Consider the following 25,540-nt stretch of genomic DNA (forward strand, 5'->3'; position numbering starts at 1 on the left):
TTGGTAGCACGAAGATCAGAGGCAATTTAGATGTCCCTCACTAAAAGAGTGTAAGTAAAGGTTCAGGAGGTATACTATGGAAAATAGAGCATTAGAAAGAAGGAATAACTAACTAGCTACCAGGACAGAAACACGGATAGATGCCCAGTATTGAGGGAAAAAGTAACAACCACAGTCAGCTCTAGAGCGTAACAGCATTTCTACAAGTTAAAAACATACCATCAAAACAATACCATCTACTTGATAAAGCCACATGTGTAGCCAAAGATATTTCATCAAATATATTAGAGTGGGTGCCTACAGTGTGGGAGGGGAATGAGAATAGGTGTAGGAGGTGAGAAAGAAAAACAGAATCAGACAAGGGGAGACTTGCTCAGACAGAGAACTGCTAGTGTCACAGATGAGGGGGCTCCCCGCACCACCCCCAAAAGGCAAAAAGTACAACTTGAAAAGTCACATGAGGAGATAAGAACCACAAGAAGGAAAGTCATTAAACGCAGGAGCACAAACAGCAGCCCCAAGATTTGAAAACCATAAAAGCAATAGAATATAATTTAAAATGCTGTAAATTAATTGTATTTCATTTTAATAAACAGGCAAAATGAAAGAAGTCAGAATCAAAGAACAAGATAATATGGAAAAAGGATAGTCAGATGTGAAAAAGAACTTCTGGCTATAAAAAACTAAGTCACTGGGGCACCTGGGTGGCTCAGTGGGTTAAGCCGCTGCCTTCGGCTCAGGTCATGATCCCAGGTCCTGGGTTCGAGCCCCGCTTCGGGCTTTCTGCTCAGCGGGGAGCCTGCTTCCTCCTCTCTCTCTGCCTGCCTCTCTGCTTACTTGTGATTTCTCTCTGTCAAATAAATAAAATCTTTAAAAAAAAAAAAAAAACTAAGTCACTGACATTCGCCCATTGATAAATTAAATAATAGATGAGAAAACAGCTAAAGAAAAATTTGTGATTAAGAAGAGAAGTCTGAGGAAATTACTCAGAAAGTAGCAGAGTTTATAAAAACAGAAATATGAAAGGGAAGTTAAAGGACACAGAAGACAGAATGAGAAGGTGTTCCAGATGGAACAAATAAATAAATAAAAATCTTTAAAAAAAAAAAAAACTAATCTGAAAAAATCAGATAGTAGTGTGGAGGTTGTTGGGATGCTGTAGGGAAGGGAAATGAATGGAAAGAGACACAAAAGAACTTCCTGGGGAATGGACATGTTCTACATTTTTTGGGGGGGGGGTGGTGTTTAAAGAGTAGATTTTTTTTTTTTAAGATTTTATTTATTTGAGAGATAGAGATCACAAGTAGACAGAGAGGCAGGCAGAGAGAGAGGGAGAAGAAGGCTCCCTGCTGAGAAGAGAGACCCATGCGGGGCTTGATCCCAGGACCCTAAGATCATGATCTGAGCCAAAGGCAAAGACTTAATCCACTGAGCCACCCACGTGCCCCTGAAGAGTAGATATCTGTCAAAACTCTTCAAGTATAATATGTAAGCTCCGTTGTTAATTATACCTCAATAAAAAAGAAATTAAGAAATGTGTTGGTATACTCAAAATGCACTGGCTGTTTAAAAATGGGTACTGGAAGGAGAGGTTAAAAACAATACAGAATAATGGTAACTATAGTAGCTAGCACTTACTGAAAGCTTACTATGTGCCACGCACTGTTCTAAATGCTCTGCATATATTAACTCACTTACTCCTTTCAACAACTCCATGGAGTAGGTTCTCTTATTATCCACATTTTACAGATTAAAAAACTGTCACACAGCAAGGTAACATAACTTACCTAGGGTAACACGAATGTGTGGCAGAGCTGGGGTCCAAACTCCGGCAGCCAGGCTCTAAAGTCTGTATTTGTAGAAATCCAATGCCTCTCTGAAATGAACAATCAACAACATGGAAGATGATAGGAGACCAGAGTCAGGGTGTCCCAAGAGTTGAGAGGAAGACAAAAACAATGACTGACTTTAGTCTTTAGCCTAAATGAACTGTGTATGTTAACACACTTGTAAGGGAATAGAAGCAAGTATTGCAAACTCAGGTACAAAAGAAAAGAAAGAAAATGTGATTAATACAAAAGCAAGTGAGAAAAGGAAAAAAGAAAGGCAAAAGAAAATTGCATTAAATAGAAAGCAACTGAAGAAGGCAGAAATAAGTCCAAATGTATTTACAGTCATAATAAACAGATTGGACCTTCTTGCTAAAAGGCAAGGAGAGATGGGACCCCTGGGTGGCACAGTCAGTTAAGTGTCTGACTCTTAGTCTCAGCTCAGGTCGCAGGATCTCAGAGTCATGATTATGATCAAGTCCTGTGTCAGGCTTTGTGTTCAGCTCGCACACACACGCACACACACGCGCACACACACGCACACACGCACGCACACACGCACACACACACACGCACACGCTCTCTCCCTCTCTCAAATAAATAAATAAATCTTTAAAACGCAGAGAGGTTCTCTGGGTTTTTAAAAAGTCAGCTATCGGGGCACCTGGGTGGCTCAGTGGGTTAAAGCCGCTGCCTTCAGCTCAGGTCATGATCTCAGGATCCTGGGATCGAGCCCCACATCGGGCTCTCTGCTCAGCAGGGAGCCTGCTTCCTCCTCTCTCTCTCTGCCTGCCTCTCTGCCTACTTGTGGTCTCTGTCTGTCAAGTAAATAAATAAAAAAATCTTAAAAAAAAAAAAAAGTCAGCTGTTACTTACAAGAGAATTAGTGAGTGGGCGAGTTTATACTTAAAGCGGTACCCAGCTCATAGAAACTACATGTGATAGTTATTACTAGACACTATGAATCATCCTCATTAGTTTTGCAACCAGCCATCTGACTTGACAGCTGAAGTATCTATCTGTAAATAAACAATCAAACTATATAATCTTTGTAGACCACTTTCAGGTACAGAACACTGTTATTAAATAAATCGAATATATAATCATAAGGGATACACTGGTGATTTGGGGGCTACTGAAATGTACTATAGAGGCTAAACTACACTTTGCCGATCTCACAACTGAAATGTTAGAGCTTCTAACATACTTTACTGTTTCCCCCAATGCCCTCTGTAGGGAAGTTAAACTGAGGAGAGAGAACTTAGCACTGGATATAACGTTGTGAAAGTGTAACTTTCAGGGCTAGAGCGCTGTGTGTTGGAATCTCTAAGTGAAGTCCTGTAGATGCTTGTATAGAGGCAACCTAAATTATGTTATTAAGCACTTACTGAAATTTCTAGGCTTGGGAAAATTGTCAAAGGTCCCAAGGGAAGAACATTTAAGCAACAAAAGAGCACCAGAAAGATGGATGTTCCTCAAAGGAACAATATTAAAGCCTCAAGAAAAGACTATACTGATATAGACTAAAGATACTTAGGAAGAAAAAACTTAATTGGCTGAACCAAGTGCTGCATAATGACCCAAAACACAAATGGGGATTCAACACAAAGTGGAAACTAGGCCAGCTTTCTAAAAGGAGCACAAAGAATATTTATTTATTTATTCATTTACATTTTTATTCTGTCTACTTCCAAAAAGGATCTGAAAGTTTAAGGATTGTTTAAGTTAAAAAGAAACAAGAGAAAAACCAGAAAAGGCAAAAGTGAGAACTAAGTCATAGTTGGTCAGAAACATGGAACCCCTTTAATGAACAAGGGGGGATACAACACTGAAGCCTTACTCTTGATGTGCACCGCTTACTTAAATACAATAGATGTTCTGAAATCCACAAGTGCTGGTGATGTCCTCAGCAAAGCACTCAAAGGCCTTTGCTGACACTACTGGAGAGCATAGGAGGCTCTTTTCTGTACCTCAGGAACTGGACCTGCCATTCACTCATTATTATACTGTACACACAGGTCATCCAATTCCCCATTATGGGTCATTTGCCCGTTATTTACTTAGCACATGCTAAGTGCTGTGAAGGATTCAAAGGAAATATAAAACAAGATCTTTGTCCACAGGGAGTTGGTAATAAAGCTGATCCGATGCTAGATCTCTTAAAAGGACTCAATCCGTACAAGACAAGGAGGACAGGAAGAAGAGACAACAGAGAGAGATCCCATGAGTGGCAACGAAAAGGCAAGAGCGGCAGCTGGGAAACGCGAGTGAGGTACAACTCCAACAGGCCAGGGTGAAAGGTGGAGAGCTGCAGGCAGAAGAGGCACGAAGAGGAACTCCGCTCCAGAAGAGGCACATCTGGCCCGTGTGCTGGAAATCGTGTATGTGTCCAGGACACCGGCAGTGCACCCGGCTCTGGAAGGACATGCAGTAACTAGCTGCCATCATTATTATGGACACTGGGCTGGCCAGGGTGGGTCTCCAAAACCACTGGTGGAAGAGGATGGGGGGAGCACAAGGCTACAGAGGTTGTGGGCGGGGGGGGGGGGGGGGGGGCAGAAAATGAGCAGAGGAACCCCCACCTGCTTTGAGAGGAGCTTCTGACGCAGGAATAGCACAATGAAAGCAGAGCTTTCCCAGTGACAGGAGGGCTGGACTAATAAGGAAAGTGCCTGGCAATGGAAAGGAAAAACAGGCCTCTTCTATTACGTTGTCTATACAGGCTGTAGCCTCAGACATCCTGTATTATGGAGTTCCATGGAGAAGCTGGGCCCACTTCTGCCTGGATTTGTGTGTTCCAACATACACGAGAGAAAAGCCATTCTATTACTTAATCAAGGGTCTTCGATTCTGGTTGCCCTAACAATTCTGCCTTCTCCTTTGGGCCTATCTATCTCACAGTCCAAGACATATCTTACAGTCTGGCTCAATGCAACCTTATCTGCTTAAAGTTTTTGTTTGTTTGTTTCTTTTTTGTTTTGTTTTGTTCCATTGCTGTTGATAATCCCTTTCTCCTGAATAAAATCTTTACTTCTACCTTGATGCCTGGGCTCTGCTGGAACCAGAGAGCTGGAAGAGACCTTGGAGAGCCCTATTCATTGCTTTCAGCAAACAGAAGTTCATTACTTTATCTATCACGTACTCTTGGTACTCTTGTCGCATGACCAAATGACCTTAGTCCAATCTCTTCCCTTTTTAAGGGAGGAAACTGAGGTCCTGGGAGGCTGAGTTGCTCTTTGATCCGAGTCGGCTTTAACCCCATGGCTATTTAGTATCTCACAAACAACCAGAGTCAGGTGAAGTAACAGGCACGCTCCACATAATTAGAGCAAAGATCACACATTCAGAGACAAGAAATGGGGCATTTGCTACACACAAAAAGATGATTTAAAATGTAAGGTATCTAAGGAATCAGCTAAGTTAAAAGAGAACCACTAGCAATTATTTCTGAGAATACAAGGTGGATGGGTGAGGTCAGAAAAGGGTGACTGCAGCTTTTAGTGGGCCCAGATTTCTCAAGTTCAAAAACAGCTGTCATTTGGTCCTGTCTTACACGGAGGGCCTGAAAGGCACCAACATGTAGTAAGGGGTAAGGTCTCTGTATTTGGCATCCCTGGGCTCATGGTAGTATCCTGTCCTGTGTATTGCCATTGTTGTTTCTAACAAACGGTATTATCATGATCATCCTCATCATTCCATTCCAAAGTCTGGTCTCCTACGGTTCAGTCCTTGAGACTTACAGCAATACCTGAATGGCCTATGTGCTTTCCTATGGTATGTTCTGGTCACTGGGAAATCCAAGTAACCTGAACAGCTCCGAAAAAGCCTAGGAGTGAAGATTCTCAAGTGGCTGGCGGCATCAAGGATAAACTTCTCCTCTGGGGCTTTGGATGCTGTCTAGTGAGCAGTAATGGTAGAAACCAAGCAAGGATGACACCGGGATGATACCTGCTTGTGTGCTGGGATTTACACCTCATCCCATTAATCTTCATTTTACAGATGAAGACTAAGGCTCAGAGATATTAAATGCACTAAGGGTCATGAGTTACCAAGGGGCAGAAGTAAGCCCGGGTCTCTGTTCTCACGCCACGGTTCTGTCCTCTATAATGCGAAGGCCTTGCTGGATGCCAAGACTTAGCTACCACTTCTGCAGATAATGTTCCCTTCCTAGAGCTCAGCAGCCATCAGGAAGTACAGCTGTCGAGACTTGGTTACTAAACAAGTACACTTACGGTCTCAGCCTGAGGGAACTGGTTAGCGAGCCAACCACATCCACTGCCCCATTAGCCCAGGAGACTGTATTTTTCACAATTATCAACTCATGTCTCATGACAGAGTTAGCCAGAATGATATCCCTGCTCTTTCTTTTCATATTCTGCCAAATTATAGATCTTACCAAATTACTAGTAAGAGCTACTAATAATTAAGTACCTTACTGTGTTTCTAAGCACTTCTTATGTTCCCTCCTTTAATACTAACAATCCAGCAAGATAGGTAAACCCAATTCACAATAAATCCTAATAGGTTCAGGAACAGGCCCAAGATCATACAGCAAATCGGAAGAGGAACTGAGATCTTAATCCAGGCGGCCCGACCTAAATATCTTGCCCTTCTATCCACTAAAAGGGCTTCTTACTTGGGATCCTGTCAAAGAAAAGAAGAATCTGACCCAGAAGTTCTGGGGTAGGGCCTGAATTCTGCATTTCTAATAAGCTCCAGGTGATACGGACACTGTCGGTCCAAGAACCCTCTCTGAGGAACAAAGCACCGTAAAGCCCTGTTCTCCAATCACTTTTTTCATATCAAATTATTATGTCTTAAGTACCTCTAAAAAAATCTCAAGTCATCTTCAAATCCTTCCCTTTTGCACTTGTCTTTGGCTCCAGTCAGAAAAGCAAACTCCCTAACAGCTCTGGGAATAAAACCTACAAGATGTGGAGGACTCCAATAACCACGGCTGAGGCGAATAGCTCTATGGCCTGGCCCCAACCCTAGCTCCTGCAGAATACATTTCAGCAGTCTGGCCTTCCACGGTTAGTCTGGCTTCCTTCCCTGGCTGCTGCCAAAGTAACCAAAAGTCAAACTGCTCCTGATCTAACGTGGTCAGCCGAACCTGGTTAGGCCTTAGAAGGGCCTAGGATGGTAGAGCCAATCCATGAATACGCTTAACTGCAAACAATGAAGAGATCTCTGCTTATGACACTACGTACGAACCCCTGTGGATTCCCTTTCCAGCCATTACGCCATTTGTCTTCCCCAGAATCAGGCAACTCTACTGATCTTCCATAGCCTTCTACTGGGTTTCCCCGACAGCTGTATGGAACAGCGTTTCAAGACCTGCATTCTCTCTTGTGGCACAAAGTCTAAAATCAAGGCTCAATATTACGTGCTCGCCTGACAATTGGTAAAATCAGGAAGGCCTCAAGTGACCTAACTACAAATTCTCCTACCCATTCTGCTCTGGTAGACAAGGTCCCTGAGCCAAACAATCCTCCTTATCAAAGGGACTAAGGTCCAGCTCCTGTCTACCCCGAGTAGTGGGTTTCAGTTCCTTATCAGCCCCCAAGATTATTCTAGCAAGCCAATCACATACCCTGGCAGAAACCAGGAGGCACCCCACCTTTTAGATCCTGCAAAGCCCACCTCCCACAGCCCCTGATGGTTCACTCTGCTCCTGAGGGCAAGCCTGTGTGGCCCTGAGCAGCAGACTGTGTCCTCCTCTGGGGCTGTGAGTCTATGTGACTAATAAAAGCTGCGGCCAGTCTCATCTGCCCGTGTCTGGTGTCATGTGTTAGCCATCCCCATAACCCTAGGGTAGGAATTCCTCCCTCAGCAACAGGGTGAGTAAGAAGTGATTAAAACACCCTTTCTGCCCAATCCCCCGGTCTCTGCTCTTTTCCATATGCTTCAATCTCTTGAAGGCCTTTGGCAAGGTCACCAACTGCTCCATGATGGTAATAACGTCCAGCCTTGTGCTAAGCGCTGTCCAAATACTTTTCCATTCATTTTCCTAACATCTCTATGAGGTAGATACCCTTATTACCCTTAATGTACAGATGAGGAAACTAATGTCTAACAGGTTATGCCCAAGACCATACAGCTAAAAAGTCTGAGCACCATTCAAATGCAGATCTGCTGGCCCCCAGTTCTTAATTACTACCTTAGTCTTGACAGAATTTCTGGGCTGGGTGTTAGCATTCCTCAACCCCTCTCCACAGGCAGAGATGTGCTGCAGGCTGGCCTGACAGGAGCACTTGAATTTGAGATGCCTTATTTCCTTCTGCCGGTCTCTGCTGAAAAGACGGACGGAGAGGTGTATCCGGAAAGAGTGTCCTTGCAGCAGCCAGGCTGTTGGCTTCTCCCTGCCAAGAGACTTCCCTTGATGGCCTGAACTTAATTTACCAAAAGGTCTAGTCTGATTGTCAACCTTCCAGATACAAAACACGGTCCCATATAAGTCTCACAGTTAATTGGACTTTGGAGGTTCGATAACACAGTCTCACTCCTAAAAGAAGTATAAATTAGAAAGTGAATTTATTAGTTCATGTATTATTGAAATAGGCCTACTCTTTACAGTTACATGCGACAAAATTCCAGCAGCGAAGTCAAGTGTCATCAGAAGAGACTGTGTGCTACCAACATTCAGTGGGAACTGGGGGCATCTGCCTTGGCCCGGGCAGGTACAGCCTGAGCGTCAGCGTACACTACCACGGCCCCACAAAGTGCTCTGCCGTGTCCCTTCTATTGCCTGAACTCTTCGGTGGTTCCCATCTCTCTTTTGAAAAAGCAGGACTCAGCTTTGTCTCTGAGGTAACCCTGTGCACGTATTTAGTAGCTCGGACCACGTGCTGAGTTTTTGCTCCCTCTACAGACGCAGGCAGTGCGCTCCTGTTGCCACGGCCCCAGGGCTTCCACTCGGTGCGCTCTGAGCATCTATGGGATCAGAACCACTTTCCCGGCAAGCAGCTTCACCCACTGAAGCTCTAGGCTCACTTCAAACTCAGCAACCCTCTAACTTCTCCCTGGCTATTACCAGATTCAGTCCTCACTCCCTTTCCCCCTGCTCCTCACCCCCTCACCCCCCCCATGCACTTCTGTCACCTGTCGCTCTGCCTCTCTTCAGCCACTCTGCCACACATCACTAATGACAACTTTTTAAAAAGTATTTATCAATACCAAACAGGGGAAATGACTCTTCATCAGAAGGATAATAAAAGTCAGGGAATTTTGCAACTAAAATTATCCTTAGAGACTATGTAATTCAGGCCTTCTACAGATGAAAAGATATAGAAATTAAGTGACCTGCCAAGTCATGTACCTAGATAATGGCCAAACCCAGGACCCAGATTTCTGGGTTTTCAAGACAGCACTTGAGCCAAAATACCAAACTCCTAAATATACAAAACAGGGGAGGGGCTAAGCAGGGAGGGCTTCCCACATATCTCACAGACTGGTGGCCATTAGCACTAAGTGTGGGAGACAGCACATTTACTATTCTTTTCTTTGATGTTGATTCAATATCAATCCCTGATAGCTCTTTCAATGAGAAAATAATTATCCCCAAGCCAGAAAACTGCCCAAAAGTGTCTCAAAGAATATATGATTCCAAATTCCCCAATCCATTGTTATTCGTAGAACTATAAGGTAGATTTGTGACTTAACAAAAATAATAGAAAAACCACATTTTTAAAGTGATTAAGATATTTAAAAGATAATACATTTAATGAATATGTAACTGAGGTCATGATGGAAAAGGCTTTTTTACACATAAATCACAAATAACCAAAAGATGTGATAACATAAAAATATAAACCTCCAAAAAAACAGTATCAACAAAACTAAAAGATAAATGATAAGTGTGTCATAAGAAGTGAAAAATGAGTGGCTAATATCAGAATAGAAAGCTCATACAAATCAATAAAGAAAACAAATTAACATTTAAATTTTTTTAAATGGACAAAGAAAACTCACAAACGAAATAAAAAAGTCCAACTGATTCAAAAAGTTCACCCTTATGAATAATTAAAGAAATGCAAATTAAAACACTGATGCTATTCTGAAGCGATCAAATTGGAAAAATTTTGCAACAATAATATTTAATTGATAAGCAGTAGTTTTAGACCACGCACTCTGATTTGGCAGACTTCAATTTAAAGCCTAACTCAAACGCTTAGTGACCTTGAGCAAGTCACCTTAATCACTGTGACCTTAACATCTTTACAGTGTGTGTGTGTGTGTGTGTGTGTGTGTGAAGAAGAAATGGGATAATGCATCTGAATTGTTTTAGCAAAGTTCCTGTCAACAGTAAATGCTCAGTGTTAGCTGCTATTATTATAAAAATAATACTTGTGGGGCGCCTGGGTGGCTCAGTGGGTTAAGCCTCTCTGCCTTCGGCTCGGGTCATGATCTCAGGGTCCTGGGATCGAGCCCCGCATCGGGCTCTCTGCTCAGCGGGGAGCCTGCTTCTCCCCCCCTCTCTCTGTCTGCCTCTCTGCCTGCTTGTGATCTCTCTCTCTCCATCAAATAAATGAAAAAATCTTTAAAAAAAAATAATAATACTTGTATTAATAACACAAGGGAGGGAGCACTGAGACAGGTGCCTACACAATGCCAATGAAAGTATAAACTGGTAAAAATCCTTCAAGAAGTAATACAGTAAGTAATCTGCTCATCTAGGGCTATAAAAAGTATCTTTGGAGGGAGACATGAGAATTTGGGGGGGTTGGGAAGGATATACTCTATATGCACTGTCTGAATGTTTTACCAGAATGTTTACATATCAGTTGTATAATTATAGATAAATGAAAAAAAATGATAAGCCCATAATAGAAGAAAATTTTTTTAAATATTTATACCTTTAGACCCACTTCTAGGACTCCCATCTACATGGAAATAATTAATTAGAGATATAATGAATTATTTATGTATACTGAATTCAGAAGAATAGCACCACTGGTAAAAAAAAAACTGGAAACTGAGTTGTACCATATGAAGATTTTAAGTAAATATGGTATACAGACATATTATGAAATATGCAGTCAGTAAAAATTAGGTACTCTATAGGATACCTATAGCACAAGCAACCAAAAATAAATAAATATATAAACAAATTGGACTTTATCATCTTCAAAAACTTTTGTGTATTAAAGGATACTGTTATGAAAGCAAAAAGAGAAGCCCAGAATGGGAACAAATACTCTCAACTCATTTACCTGATAAATGTCTAGTATCCAGAATATATAAATATAGCATATCAGAATACAGTATCCAGAACTCTTACAACTCACCAGCAAAATGACAAGCCCGTTAAAATCAGGCAAAGGATTGGAATAAATCTCTCTCCAAAGAGGATATACAAAATGGCCACTAAGCACATGAAAAGATGTTCGGTATCAGTTGTCGTTCGGGAAATGGACATCGAAACTGCCGCGAGCTACCACCCCACACCCAGTAGGATGCTTAACAAAACACACACACACAGGCAGAAAGTACAGGTGTCACGAGGATGTGGAGAAATTCGAAGCCTCACACACAGTTGGTGGGAATGGAAAATGTACAGCCACTGTGGAAGAAACAGATACTATATGAGCCAGCAATTCCAATTCTAGGTCCAACCCAAATGAAATGAAAATGTATATCCACACATGGAACATTACACACAACAGCCAAAACCTGGAAACAACCCAAACATCCACCACTGAGTAATGAACCAACAAAATGTTGTATATCCATACAATGGAATATTCTTCAGCCATACAAAGGAATAGAACATAGAAAACGTACAACAGGGGTGAGATTTAGAAACACTATGCTCTGTGAAAGAAGTCAGTCACGAAAGGCTACGTACTGGAGGGTTCATTTATATGAACTGTCCAGAACAGGAAAATCCATAGAGATAGGAAGTGGACTAGTGGTTGCCAGGGGCTGGCAGGAGGGGGGAGTTGGGGAGTGAATGCTAATGGGTATGGGGTTTTCTTCTGGAGTGACGGAAATGTTCTAGAATTATAAAGTGGTGATGGTTACACAGACTTTTAAGTTGTGTATGTTAAAACAATGAACTGTATGGTATGCGAATTATATCTAAATAAATTTTTTAATAAGGCTCTTAAAGATTTTTAATAACATGATGAATGCTCTCAATATACTAAAAGGAAAAAAAACTAGCATGCAATTGTATATATAATTCCTATCTGGTTTAAAACTGATGGGACGCCTGGGTGGTTCAGTGGGTTAAGCCTCAGCCTTAGGCTCAGGTCAGGGTCTCAGGGTCCTGGGATAGAGTCCTGCATCAGGCTCTCTGCTCAGCAGGGAGCCTGCTTCCCCCTCTCCCTCTGCCTGCCTCTCTGCCTACTTGTGATCTCTATCGAATAAATAAATAAAATCTTTTTAAAAAAGAGAAAATGTATGTACATGCATGTACACATTTGCATTTAAAGACAGAAAATATATCAAAATGCTACCAGTGGGTTCCTAAGTAGTGTCATGATGGAGGATTTATTTTCTTCTTCATACATTACAGAATTTTTCTAGAGTAAACATGTATTATTTTTATAACAAGGAAATTTAAAAATAGAAACCCAGATAGGTCTGGCTGGCTTCAAAGCCAGTGTCATTTCCAACAACCTAGTCATTCATTAAACATTTATTCAGTTCCTACTATGTACCAAGCAAAATTAAGTAAGATAGAATCTCTACCTGCAGGGAATTTACACGTGTCTAGCATGGGGTTTAAACTTGAGTTCATGGACTGAGAAAGGAAAGAAGAGTCCATGGGTTCTCCAAATTCAACACAATGCTGTCCAACTGCACACTACCCGGGGCAGAGGGTCCACGGCTGTCCTGAGCGGCAGTGTAGCTTAGTGGTAAAGGATGGAGCTGGAGCCAGGCTACCTGGTGTAGAGCTTGAACATCCAATCACAAAGTGTGTGCTTGAGGGGCGCAGGTGCCTCATCTACAAAATAGGGGAAATACTCGTACTTCTCTCACTGGGTGGTTAGAAGATTAAATGAGTTAATACACCTAAAGCACCGCAGTATGCACTGAGGACACAGTAAGTGCTCAATAAATGCATCAGCTGCTAGCCACTAGCCTCACTACCACCGCTGCCACCCCACCACTATATTCTCAAGGAGGTGGAGAGAGAGCGGACTAAAGTCCACTAGAAAAGTGGTTTTCCACATCTCAAAACTGACAGCATCTGATTCTTGATAAGCCCATAATAACCATTATATTAAACTCATTTCTTTTTCCAGATTCTCTCAATTTCTAATGAAACTCTTCTTTGGAGACATTCTATAAAACCCAGTGAGACAAAACATCAAAACGGTCAGCACAACAAACTGCTTGTGGCCTCTTATCTTAGAACTCCTAGAAACAAGTGATTTTTCAAGGCTATTCTAATGGAAGGAGGCTTTGAGAGGCTTATCTGTCTTTTGCCTGCCTTTCCGGGAGGGGAGGGCCGGGAGGGGAGGGCCGTGCTGCTCCGATTCAGATGCCTCTTCACAGGCCAAACTGCAAAATCTCTAGAGCAACACCGTGGTCCAGCGAGGGACTGGGGGCTGCGACTGTCATCCACCTACTGCGACTCCTCCATCCCGCAGTCAAGAGTCTCAACAAGCAATCATCACTCCGATGCTTTTATATCCAACCTTTTAGGTGCTTAAAAAAAAAGAAAAGGCTCTTGGCTTTGTCACTGGTACTTACAAGCATCTTGCAGTGATCTGAAGATGGGGGTAAGTTCTGAGGTTTCACCAACTCAATTATGAGAACAGGCTTTTGCTCAGCTGGGAATAATCAATCCAGACACACAGTAACACCATACCAAAGTTCAAATTCAGAGATACCCATTTAATGTAGAAATTAGTGAGCTCAGGCAACTACATAATACCAAACCAGCCCTGGTGACTGGAGAGACTGGTGCCCAGCTCTAAGGGTCAGAGGCTCGAGAGCCCACCCGAGAGCCCAGGGGGCGAATCACGGCTCTGTCCCTCTCAACAGCTGTGTGACTTAGGCAAGAGACCTAACTCTCTAGGCCTCACTTTCCTCGTGGGTAAAATGGGGATATTAGCACTTTTTGGTGGGGTGGCTTATAAGCACTAATAAGCCTGTGTGTATATGAGTCCATATACTTAAAGGACATCTCCTGTAACACTGTAAACATTCATTAAATGTCAAAAGGAAACATAAAAATCCACCTGCCAAACTTTGATTTTATAGTTCGTAGGCTGGATAACTAGTTCACAGATGGACTTTTTTAAAATCACTCTGCTATATCACTTATATAAGTTATGTATGTATCTTATATGTCAAATGTCAAATACTGCATTTTTTTTTTTTTAAAGAACAGACTTTATAGACAACCACACTGCTAGTTTCAAACAGCTGGTCTGAGATGGCAGTCAGTAAGGAAATGGGGTGGGTCAGGCCTCTCATAGCGGCCTAGTACTGGGCTATAATCTGAAAGAACGGAAAGCCTTAAATTCACTGAAAATTAGCAGGAGATAACAGGAAGTTCTGAAATCACCTGGCCCAATTCCCACATTGTGTAGATGAGGAAATGGAGGTGCTGACGAGTGTCTTAAGATCTTCCAGGTCAGAAATGAGACCCTTCCTGTTACCTATGTTTTTGGTACCCACTTCAAGGGGACAGCAATGAAAAACACATTTTGGAAAGGGAAAAAGACACAGTTCGGAAGGGTTAAGGTAGGGATCTAACAATAGGAGCTCACATTTGCAAACGTTTATTATAACCCAGGCACCATGCCAAGCACTTTGCATGGTAGCCTTACATAATTTTTGCAAAACCTGTGAGGCAGTTACTATTATTAATTCCACTTTCAAACGAGAAAGTAGAGTCCTATCAAAAGTAAATGGCTTGCCCCAAATCACAAAGCTGGGGAGCACTAGGGTCGGTAAATGAGCCCACGCTGTCTGACTCCAGAGCCGGAACCTTCCCCGCTGGATACTGCCCAAGCGTGGGAACTGAAAAAGCAGTGAAGCTCTTGATCCCTCATTCTTTCTCCTACTTTTTTGGTCACGTCTCTGTTCAGAGGCAGTGCAGAGATACATAGTAAAGAAAGCGGGGGGGGGGGGGGGGGGGGGGTGTTGTTGCTGCTATTTGTTTGTTTCTAATTCCAGTATAATAACATACAACATTATGTCAGTTTCAAGGTGTACAATATAGAGATTCAACAATTCTGTACATTACCCAGTGCTCATCATTGAGAGTGTACATAAATAAAGTGTTTTTAAAGTAAGAAGAGATGCCATTAATTTAGAGGCTACTTATTCTGTGCTATATAAGGTGCCACCCACCCTTGTCAAGGCCAGGAGGCACATGATGGTGCTGCTGGGGAAGGTAGAGCCCATGCAGCATGAGCAGGGCTAGGGCTCTAAGACCCCATTTCCTTAGTCAGGGGACAGTGTGTCCCTGTCCAACCAGCAAATCTTTACTGAGCCCGGCCAAACACCCTTAACTAAAGCTGTCCTTATAGAGAGAAGAAATTCAGCATAACCCTGCTCTCAGAGAACACATGGCACAGGCAAGAACAGATCACCTTCAGCTTGGAATCCTACTCTTCTGACACCTCAGCAGCTGAGTATCAGCAGCACTGGAGCACTGTGGCACCATGCAGCTCACCCAACCTTCACTAGACCTCTGAGCACACTGGGCAGATGAGCTCCAGCCTCCTCTCCTTTGAGTTCTGAAAGTTTTCTGTCTTTGAAGAAGCAGGAATAATTTTCATCTCTAGCTTTCTCTTGTCTATAACGAGGGAGTTAGCTTGAGGCTAACAAGGGGTTAACCTGGGGAGCTAACAACAACAACAACAAAATGCAAAAGAGGGTAACTTCTCTATTGCTTCTAGCTTTGGGAAAGAACTATGGGATTCCATAGCATTTGCTCAAAAATGTTCAAAGGAAGACATGGAAAATTTCATCCTCAACACTTCACTGCCTGAGAAAAAAATCCCAGAACTCCAGGGGCCAATTATTCTGCTGTCTCGGACTTTGACCTTAAAAAGGTTCGAACCTGCCTGAAACTGAGGGCCGCTGACAGCAGAGCACCGGCTATATGAGCAGCCAGTATCTAGGGGGGGGGGGGGGGGGGGTCAGATCTAATGACTGCCAGGCCATCAGAGCATCATTCACAAGTTACAGTACCACACTAAACCTATGGGCTAAATGAATAAGAGCAGCAAATTTCACTGTTATTTAAATTCATAAGTTCCTACTATGTTCCCAATATCATGCTGAGAGCTGGGTCTCAAAACACTGGCAGGCCTTTACAAGTCAACTAATACTGGACTCCACTTATAAAACTAGGCCAAGAGCAGGCAAGTGAGAGCAGAGCATAAGGGAAGCAAGAGGGAGGGGTGACGGGAGGGCTTAGTGTTTGCAAAGGGAAGCAAGGGGAATCTTTGCGATACTAGAAAGGACGACTAAAGTGATACTGTGAGTTGGAGTTTAGAATGGAGTGGCTCATGACCATCTCCCTTGTTTCCGTTTTTCCCTGGCCAGTTGGGAGTTTAAAATTTGAAAAATAGCCTTAATAAAGAGCTAAAAAGAGTTGGGTTCCAAACCTGACTTTAACTTTGCAACCTTGAGCTACTTAATTTTTCAAAACCTGCCTCCTCTACTGTAAAAGGGAGGTAACATGTATATGGGAGTTCAATGCTAGTCACACTTTTGTGTGTATGAAACGTCCATATTTTCATGGAGATATTAATATCTATTGCTTAGTGGCTGTAAGGATTACCAGAAATAATTATGGAAAATACCTAGCCAGAGCCTGGAACTTTGTAGTATTCAGTAAATGGTAACTATCATTATCAACATGCTATTTTTTAAAGTTCCGGGATGAGGTCAAGGAGAACAACATACTAGAAACCAGTGAATTAACAGCCGCAGACTGTACACTTAGGAGTATCTGGATGTCTGTACAAGGACAATCTTTCCATATATGGGTCTTATAGGCTCGCTCTTTTATCCACTTTCATCTTTCCCTTCCTGCTTTATTCATCCATTCAACAAATATGCACAGACTGCCTACTGTATGTAGGACACAGAGCTATGTACTGAGAAAGGAGGAGGTCAGACAAGAGAAGGGTCTTTGAGGGGACAATATAACAGGATGGGCTGGGGGTACATCTATGAACCATCTGAAATGATACACAAAAAGTTTTGAGTACATGGGTGTGTAACACCCCTCGAGTAGTTCTGGAGGGATTCCAAAAGGAATTATTAAAAAAAAAAAAAAATTAAGACTGAAAATGTAACAAACTTAACAAGAAGCATACAAAATTTATAGGAAAAAACATAAAACACTCTTGAAAGGTCACAAAAGTAGCCCAGAGCAAATGGAAAGATGGGCCAAGATCTTGGATAAGAAGACTCAACATCATAAAGATGTCAGTTCTAAGCTAAATAATAAATTTAACATAATCTCAAAAGAAATTCCATCCATTTGTTGCTGCCTAAAACTAAACAAATTGGTTATGAAGTTTATATGGCAGAATAAACAAGCAAAAGCAGCCAGAAAAACACTAAAAAAGAGCAATATGGAAAAACTGGCCCTTCCAGATGTTAAAAAAAATTATAAAGCCTCTAAAATTAAGATGGTTAAGATAATAGCATGTGAATTGACAATCAAACCAGTGGAACAAAATAGAAAATCCAGTAAGAAACCCAAATGTATACAACAGTTTAGTATCCAATTAAAACAGCATCTCAAATCAATAGGCAAAAAATAAGAACTTTTCTTTCTTTCTTCCTTTCTTTTCAGAGAGAGAAAACGGGGCAGGTGGGAGGGAGGAGGAGAAAGAGAGTCTTAAGTGGGCTTCATGCCTAGGTGGAGCCCAACCTCATGATCCCAAGATCATGACCTGAGTTGAAATCAGGAGCCAGTGCTTAACTGTCTGAGCCATGGAGGTACCCTGATAAGAATTTTTCATAAGAGGGCGCCTGGGTGGCTCAGTGGGTTAAGCCGCTGCCTTCGGCTCAGGTCATGATCTCAGGGTCCTGGGATCGAGTCCCGCATCGGGCTCTCTGCTCAGCAGGGAGCCTGCTTCCTCCTCTCTCTCTCTGCTTGCCTCTCTGTCTACTTGTGATCTCTCTCTGTCAAATAAACAAATAAAACCTTTAAAAAAAAAAAAAAAGAATTTTTCATAAGAGATGCTGGAATACCTGGCTGGCTATTGTGGAAAAGATAAAATTGGATCCTTCCTCAAACCAAATGTCAAGATAACTTCCAAAAGGATAAGAACCTTAGATGTTTAAAACATAAAGAGTGAAACCATAGATATACTGAGAGAAAACACTAATGAATTCCCCATAAATTAAGAGCAGGGCAAATTCCTAACTGTGACTCCAAATCTAGAGCAATACACTGTACAAGCCATAAATATAATATGTAAAGATGAAGAACTTTTGTACAGCAATAAAACAACATATGCAAATTTAGGCATATGACAAATTGGAAAAAATATTTTTGTAATTTATATCACAGACATTGGGCAGATATCCCATATCTCATTAAAGGAGAAAACAAATTGAAACTATACTGAAATTACTTCTGACCTAACAAATGGGCAAAACCCCCAAAATTTTGACAGAAGACTCAAGAGAGACAGAGGAGGAGGATCAGGTATGCAATAAAATCTTCTGTGAATGTACCTTGTTACACAGTTTTGATTTTGGAAACACATAAATGGTTTACATAGTTAAAAAAACAAAATTAGATTTTAAAAAGCAAATCTTAAAGTTTAAAACAAATGAGCCTGTTGATAAAGCTTATCAAGTTGGTGGCACGAGCACCAGAGAAAATACTCGGGAAATACTGACCTCGGGACAGTATTTGACTACATATTTGAAGCGGCACATGGTCCCGGGACAAAGGAGCCACATAAAAAGCTCAAACAACATTCAGTGATCTAATGGTCAGTGCAGAGAGTGGCACTGCCACCGGCCTGGTAAGTAACATGGCCAGGAAACTCCAAAGCCCCAGAGCACAGCCTACTTGTCCCGGGAAGGATGAAGTTCTGGGCCCATTGAGCAAGACGGACTGGTGCTCAAGTAGAAGGGTGAGAGAGGAGGGAGGGAAAAGAGTTAAGATGAGACTTGAGACAGAGGCTGAGGGCAGCACAGGCCAAGCCAAGGAAGTGCAGGCAAGCCCTCTGAGAGTTTGAAGCAAGGGGGAAACAATCACATGTGAGCTGTGCTTTATAAAGATCACTGGCAACAGTGTACAAAATAGATTAGAAAGGAACAAAGGAAGAAGCCAGCTGGCCAGCTCGGAGGCTATTGTAGTAATTCAGGACGAGAGATTATAGTAGCTTTAACCAAAAGAGAAAGGGGACATCAATAGGCTTGTAGCCTAAATAAATGTGTGCTATTTGTGGGTGGGGAGTGGAAGGCGGGTGGGGAGTTGACAGAAGGGGAAGAACATGGGGGGACTTTCTGCCTTTTGCAACTCTCTGGTGCCATCCACTGAGACTAGGAATCAAAGATAAGTAGCAGATGGAAGAAAACTGTCAAGTTCACTGCTGCCGGAGCCCCTGACACCATCCTTCAGAGCGAGTGGGGACAAGGAGTCAAGGACAAAAATCCACCAGTCAGACTGCAGTCTTTGAAAGCTGAGAAACAGATGAAAGTAGCAGGTTAGATGACCTCTTGCAATATTTTCTCAAAATCAGAAACAGAACCACATACCGTTCACTTTGTTTTTATATTTTAATAAATTTCAAGTAACCAATATTGAGATCCTCAAAAGCTAGTAATCCTTTGTTTCTCATCATCCTCATCCTTCTTGGGCCCTTTCCTTCTTAAGAATTTACTTCATCAAACATTGAGAGCCCCGAAATGAGACTCTTCTAAAAGCAGAAGTCACTCATGCCAATACACCCAGGGGTCAGATAGACGTAAAAATCTCTCTCTGTAAAGGTAAGCACTCACTGATAAACACCGTAAGGGCCAAACAACCGTGGCCCACAGCAGTTTTCTACTGAGGTCCCATGTTTGCAAACATTCCGAGATAAACACCTGAAGATAGTTCTTTTCTTTCCATTTGAGTACTAATAAACCAGAAACTGTATCTTCGAGTTGACTTTTTTTTTTTTTTTTTTAGGTAAGTGAGGTAAGTTTGGTTTCAGAAAGAGCCGTTTCCCTTCGCAGACAACATAGGGATGCCAGGACAAAGGAGGGAGAGCATCTCCCCTCCATCACTCCTCTGTCTCTGCCTCCCTCAATCCATCCCTCTCCTCCTCTCTCCCTCCTAACCCTACTTTCCTACAGTCCTGAGGAACCGAGTCCATCTGCAAGAAGCCGATGCCTAGAGCCAACGTCTTGGGCTGCTAACCACTCTTCCTTCCGCCTGTCAGAAGAGACTAATACGGCAACTGCCACCAAGGTTGCCAAGGCAACACATCGCCAGTGTGGCTGTCTCCTGTAAAATCATGACAATGACCTCTGAGGCATTTCCAAAGTACCTCGTTGGGTAAATCACCTCTACCAGACATGCTCACTCATATACTTGGCCACTTTTGACAGGAAACAAGGCCCAAAAAGATACTTTCAAAATTACAGTCAAGACCATGCAGCGGTAAGAAGTAACTGGTTTCAGGGGGTTGATCAACACTATTTTGGGCCAGTGGTATCACATGTGACATTTCATTGTCAGCTCTGCACCTTGAAGGTCAAGGATCCCTCTGAGACCTGATTAGAGAAATGGGCTCACTCCCCAGAAAAAATGACACTCAGACAAATTTAAAGGATTTGTGGGTCCCCTGATACTCAACCACTTACCCCAGATTAACAAGCCAGGATCAGCTATAATGTATTTACTTCATTGAAGGTAATGAAATACTTGGGTGTCATGAGTTTGAGGATTCGGGGTTAACACCACCACTGGGGAAGTATAAGGAAAGCCAGCGCTCTTTCCTTACCCTTCTTTCCGCTGAGGCCTGCAGAAGCCTCAAAACTGCAACGGTCTTGGCAAATGACACACCGCACCCCCTCCATGGCTTGAAGACAGTGACAATCTCATCTCTGAATTTAAGTGCCCTTAATATTTAATTCTTTTCCTCTACATGGTCACAGCTTGCTTTCTTCGCATTATCGGGATGATGGCTTTAGAAGGCAGCCCATTGGAGATCCGGAAAACCATAAATTCCAATTCAATTTCCTTGTGAAAATCAAAGAACTCACTCTCCTGAAGAGTTGAAAGCGGTTGAGGGGTCACTGCCTTCCTCCAGGTGCTGGTACACACAGTACTCCAGAAGGGGATCGTAAACACCCAGTATAAGGCAACAGGGCATACCAATTTGTTTTTCAATCTATTTTATTTCAGTTCAAAGCTTCTTTGCAGACAGAGAGCCCAAGAAAACAAGCCACACTTTGGTTCTACTCAGTCTCCTTCAATCTCCAAAAGCAGCTGAGTGTTGCCAAAGTGTGGCTCGTTTTCCTGCAGTGCCTGTCTGCAATGATGCTTTGAACTGAAATAAAATAGATTGAAAAACCAATTCGTATGCCCTCGCTCCTCCTGCAGCTTTATATTATCCTGCAAAACTAGTGTTAGCACGTTCTCTTTACTGGAACCCACCAGACCCAAATCACAGAGTAAAAGTGGAATACTTGAAATGTGAAGGTCCCGCCCAAACCTAAAATAGCAATTTCATGCAGGGCTTATTGTTAACATCGCATTAACATGCCACTCTCCTGTCCAGTTCTTTGCTCCATTTGCTGGACCGGATTACATTACAGCTTAAAGCAAAACTTGACATTGCTGATCTTCTTATACAGTTCGCTGGATTTCTCACTGCCTCTGCAATTTGCACATTCATGAACCCAAACACCTTCTGATTTTTACCAATTCAAAAAGTCTGCTACTTGCTTTAAAGCATCTGATGCCTTGCATAAAGTATGCAACACTATTTTGAAAACTTTAGGGGGGAACCCAAAATCATTTACGAGCAAACTTTGAAATGACCACCAACTAGAAGAAACCTATCATTTTCCTGGACTGCCTTAAGAAAATGCACATGCCGGGGCGCCTGGGTGGCTCAGTGGGTTAAGCTGCTGCCTTCGGCTCAGGTCATGATCTCAGGGTCCTGGGATCGAGTCCCGCATCGGGCTCTCTGCTCAGCAGGGAGCCTGCTTCCCTCTCTCTCTCTGCCTGCCTCTCTGCCTACTTGTGATCTCTGTCTGTCAAAGAAATAAATAAAATCTTAAAAAAAAAAAAAAAAAAGAAAAAGAAAATGCACATGCCTTCAGTGGAGGAACACACTAAAATAATGAAAAGTGCTCTGAACTGACTGTTGTATAATTTGGTTCAAAAAAAAAAAATTAAAAGCCATTTGGAAGAGTTTCTCTCTCAACAGAAACATTAAGAAAAAATAAGATCTGTTCCTGTCCCCCTACCCCATCAAAGATAGAAACATACATATACACCCTCAATTCTGTTGGTAACATAATCCTGGATTTTTGTTATTATTTAGCACTTCAAATAAATTTCCATTTGGGGCCAAATTGTGGTTTGCTTTCTCTAACTGGAATTGAGCAACATGTGTAACAACAACAAAAAGAAAACACCCAACCTGTTATTACATTTTCTCTTATTTAATCCATACAACAACCCTTTGAGGAGGTACCATCATCTGCCTTTCAGCATTAATCTGTAACTGGCCCATGGGCAGGCCACCCAGCAGTAAAGCTGGCTTCAGAGCCAGAGACTCAGAGCATGGGACTGAATCACAGCACCACTACTCACTTCTTCCAATCCTCCAACACCCCAAATTCTTGCCACCTCACCATCTCTGATCCTATTAAAAATTTCTTCCTTCCCAGTTGTCTCCCCTCTCCCTTCTTGCTGGACTGGACCCTTGTCGCTCAGAGAGATTCAGATTCAGCTTAAATTACCTTTCTCTAGCGGCTTGCTGGGCCATCCTGGTAAGAGGGGTTTCCCAGGTTTTCCCAGGTTAGCGTTGTTTGACTACCTTCATCACAGATGCCACTATTTGTCTTAGATATGAGGTGTTAGGTCCATCTCGCTCCTGGTAATCACAAGGCCTAGCACAGTGGTATCTGGTACATAGCAGGAACTCAAATATTTGCTCAACCAATGGCCTGAATTTGTTTATTTAATACTTAGGAGACTACAGGCTGTGGGCACTGGCTAGCAGCTGATACAAAAACAGGGAAGGGGTGGTCCTGCCCTTGAGAGCATCTCAAGACAGTAGAAAAGATAATAAACACATGGGACAATACCGGGTGCTGTGACCAGCTAAGGTTCCCTTGAATATTAGCTATGTAACCCTAGACATCTCTCCTGAGTCTCAGTGTCCTCTCATCTTTAAAATGGAAATATTAATACTACCTTTGTCATAGTGTTGGCGAGAAGACTGAATGATAATCCAAGTAAATAAAGCACATAGTGCACCAGCATGCAGAAAACATCTAATAAATATTAACTACTAATTTTACTATGATGCTATGACAGCTGTAGTTGAAATTACCTTTGCTTACCTATATACCATCTGTCCCAGACCCTACTGAATTTAAATTCTGTGAGGCTAAAGATCACGTTGATCTTGTTCACCACTGTATTTCCAGGGATTTGAATCATTTCTAGTACATAGCAGGTGCTCAATAAATACTGAATGATTCATGAAAGTATGCATGCAGGCATGGGGTGTTCTGAAATCATTTGTTAGTTAAACTAGTGATGAATAGCTAGGTTTGGGAACTACTGCCAGAGAAGAAAGGCATCTAAATTAGAAAGCAGGGTATGGCAGAAGTTTGACGATTTCGCTAAGTAAAGAAAAACTTCATTTTGAGGTTGTAATTATATCTTCACAAGCCAAACACAGACTCAGCTCCAATTTCAAGCCAGAACCAAGGAGCCCCAGGTTGAGACTTGAAAGAAGTTGAAGCCATAGGAGGTGGGTTACCAAGCAGAGGGCTCGCTGGGGTGAGCTCCATTTGCCAGACCTATACTGCACCCTAAGGAAGCTTAACCTCAGAATCTGTCTTAGGTGGAAACATGGGCACTTACTTATGAAGTGTTGTTAACAAACAAACAAAGAAAAAACCCTCTGGACATGAACACAAATAAAACACCTGACTTACTGTAGGCGTATTTTTGTTAACAAAAATAGGGGAAACAATCCCCATGTTGAATAGCAAACAGATCAGTAAGGCTAGAGCTTTAGGTGTACGGTATAGTTTTAACTGGAGTTTCCCATTCCGTGAGAAGTGATCAGAAGAACCGCTGGACAACACTGACCAGTCTGTTTGTCTCTAGGGCTGGGGCTGGCACACTTTGCGAAGGGCAAGGCCTAAGCATTTTCGGCTTTGTGGGCTATGCCCGTATCTGTCGCAACGACTCAGCTCAGCCCTTGCAGCAAGAAAGGAGCCACAGATGATACAGAACAATGAACACGAATGTGCTCCAATAAAACTTCACTTGTGGACCCTGGTATTTGATTTCATATACGGTTCACAAATTACCCGAAAGTCTTCTCCCCGTCCCCCCCCCACCCCCGCCATTTAAAAATGTAAAAACCACTATTTGTTCCCGACAGACAAAAACGGGGTGGGGTAGGGACTGGCCCAAGACCGGGGTTTCCCGACGCCTGGTGCACCTGGCAGAAGAGAGTGGGGGAGACTCGAGAAGCAGCGGCGAGGAGGCCTCAGATCGCGCCAAGTGGCAGACGGAAAGGGGCGAGGGCAGGCCCCAAGCTGGGGCCAAGCCGAGTGTGCCCCGACGGGGCCCCGCGGCCTGTCCCCCACCGCAGACTTACAGCCGAGCCTGCGCTCGGGGTGGGAGCCACCCCCGGGGGTCCGCGTCCCAAGCGAGAGGAGGTGTTTGGGACTTGGCAGAGAGCCCCGCCGAGTTCGCACGCCGAAGGGTCTCAGCGCGCCCCTAATTTGGGGCGCCTCTCGGGCCTCAGCAGCTAAAGGGGTCTCCACGCTGAGTCCCAGCCCCGTTTCTATGGTTACCTGTTCAGCACCGATTCAAACTGCCGTTCTTTATTGACAGCGCCATAGAGGACACGAACACTCCTGCCCGAAGGGAACAATAAAGCTTTCTTCATTCAACAGCGCCAGAGACGCCAGAAGGCGGCCATTTTGAGGCCGGCGTGTAAGGAGTACGAGCGGCGAGGGGGCCGCCCGGCCTGCCCCGCGCGCCACAGTCACGTGCCAGGGGCGGGCCACAAGGGGCGGGGCCTGCGTCGCGCCGCGACCTCCACCAATGCTAGGACGCTGGGGCTGGCGGGATGCAGGCTCGTTCCCTGACCCATGACCCTTAGCCACTCTCTCCCCTCCCCACTCTCTCTTTTGAAAGTTTGACTGGGGTTCCACGGACTCTTGCTGGGGCACTTCTAGGCTTAGGATCTTATTTCAAGAATGGCACATAAGTAGACACGGAAGATTTCTCTACATCTTTCCAAAACATGTTCACGTGCAAGGCGGAGACGTGACCTGAGCCGCGTCCCCAGACGCATCCTCATTGGTGGGCAGGCTTGGCACTGCTCGGCGGTGATAGGCTAACAGGTTCATGTCAGCCAATTGTGGTGTCTTGAAGACATCTTGATCCCGCCTGTCCCTGATCCCCTCAGGAATGTAGAGGGTGGTGTTTAGCGGGGGGCGGTGATCATAGCTTTTTTGCTCAGTTTCTCTTTAACACGCTTAGTTGCACAGTGAGCTGTCCTCGTTGG

General features: G+C 43.2%; 1 protein-coding gene across 1 annotated transcript in view; it reads right to left on the bottom strand.

Annotated features, from left to right (window-relative positions):
* Window positions 1-24,991, bottom strand: part of ZBTB40 (zinc finger and BTB domain containing 40) — a 74,929-nt gene extending 49,938 nt beyond the window's left edge. The window contains exons 1-2 of the mRNA XM_047725137.1: window positions 24,822-24,991; window positions 1,788-1,876 (exon numbers count right to left, since the gene is read on the bottom strand). The gene's annotated coding sequence lies outside the window, so the exon portion shown is untranslated. The remainder of the gene's footprint in view (window positions 1-1,787; window positions 1,877-24,821) is intronic.
* Window positions 24,992-25,540: the final 549 nt, after the last annotated feature.

This window comes from Lutra lutra, chromosome 4, assembly GCF_902655055.1.
Source record: "Lutra lutra chromosome 4, mLutLut1.2, whole genome shotgun sequence".
In the NCBI taxonomy this organism is placed as follows: domain Eukaryota; kingdom Metazoa; phylum Chordata; class Mammalia; order Carnivora; family Mustelidae; genus Lutra; species Lutra lutra.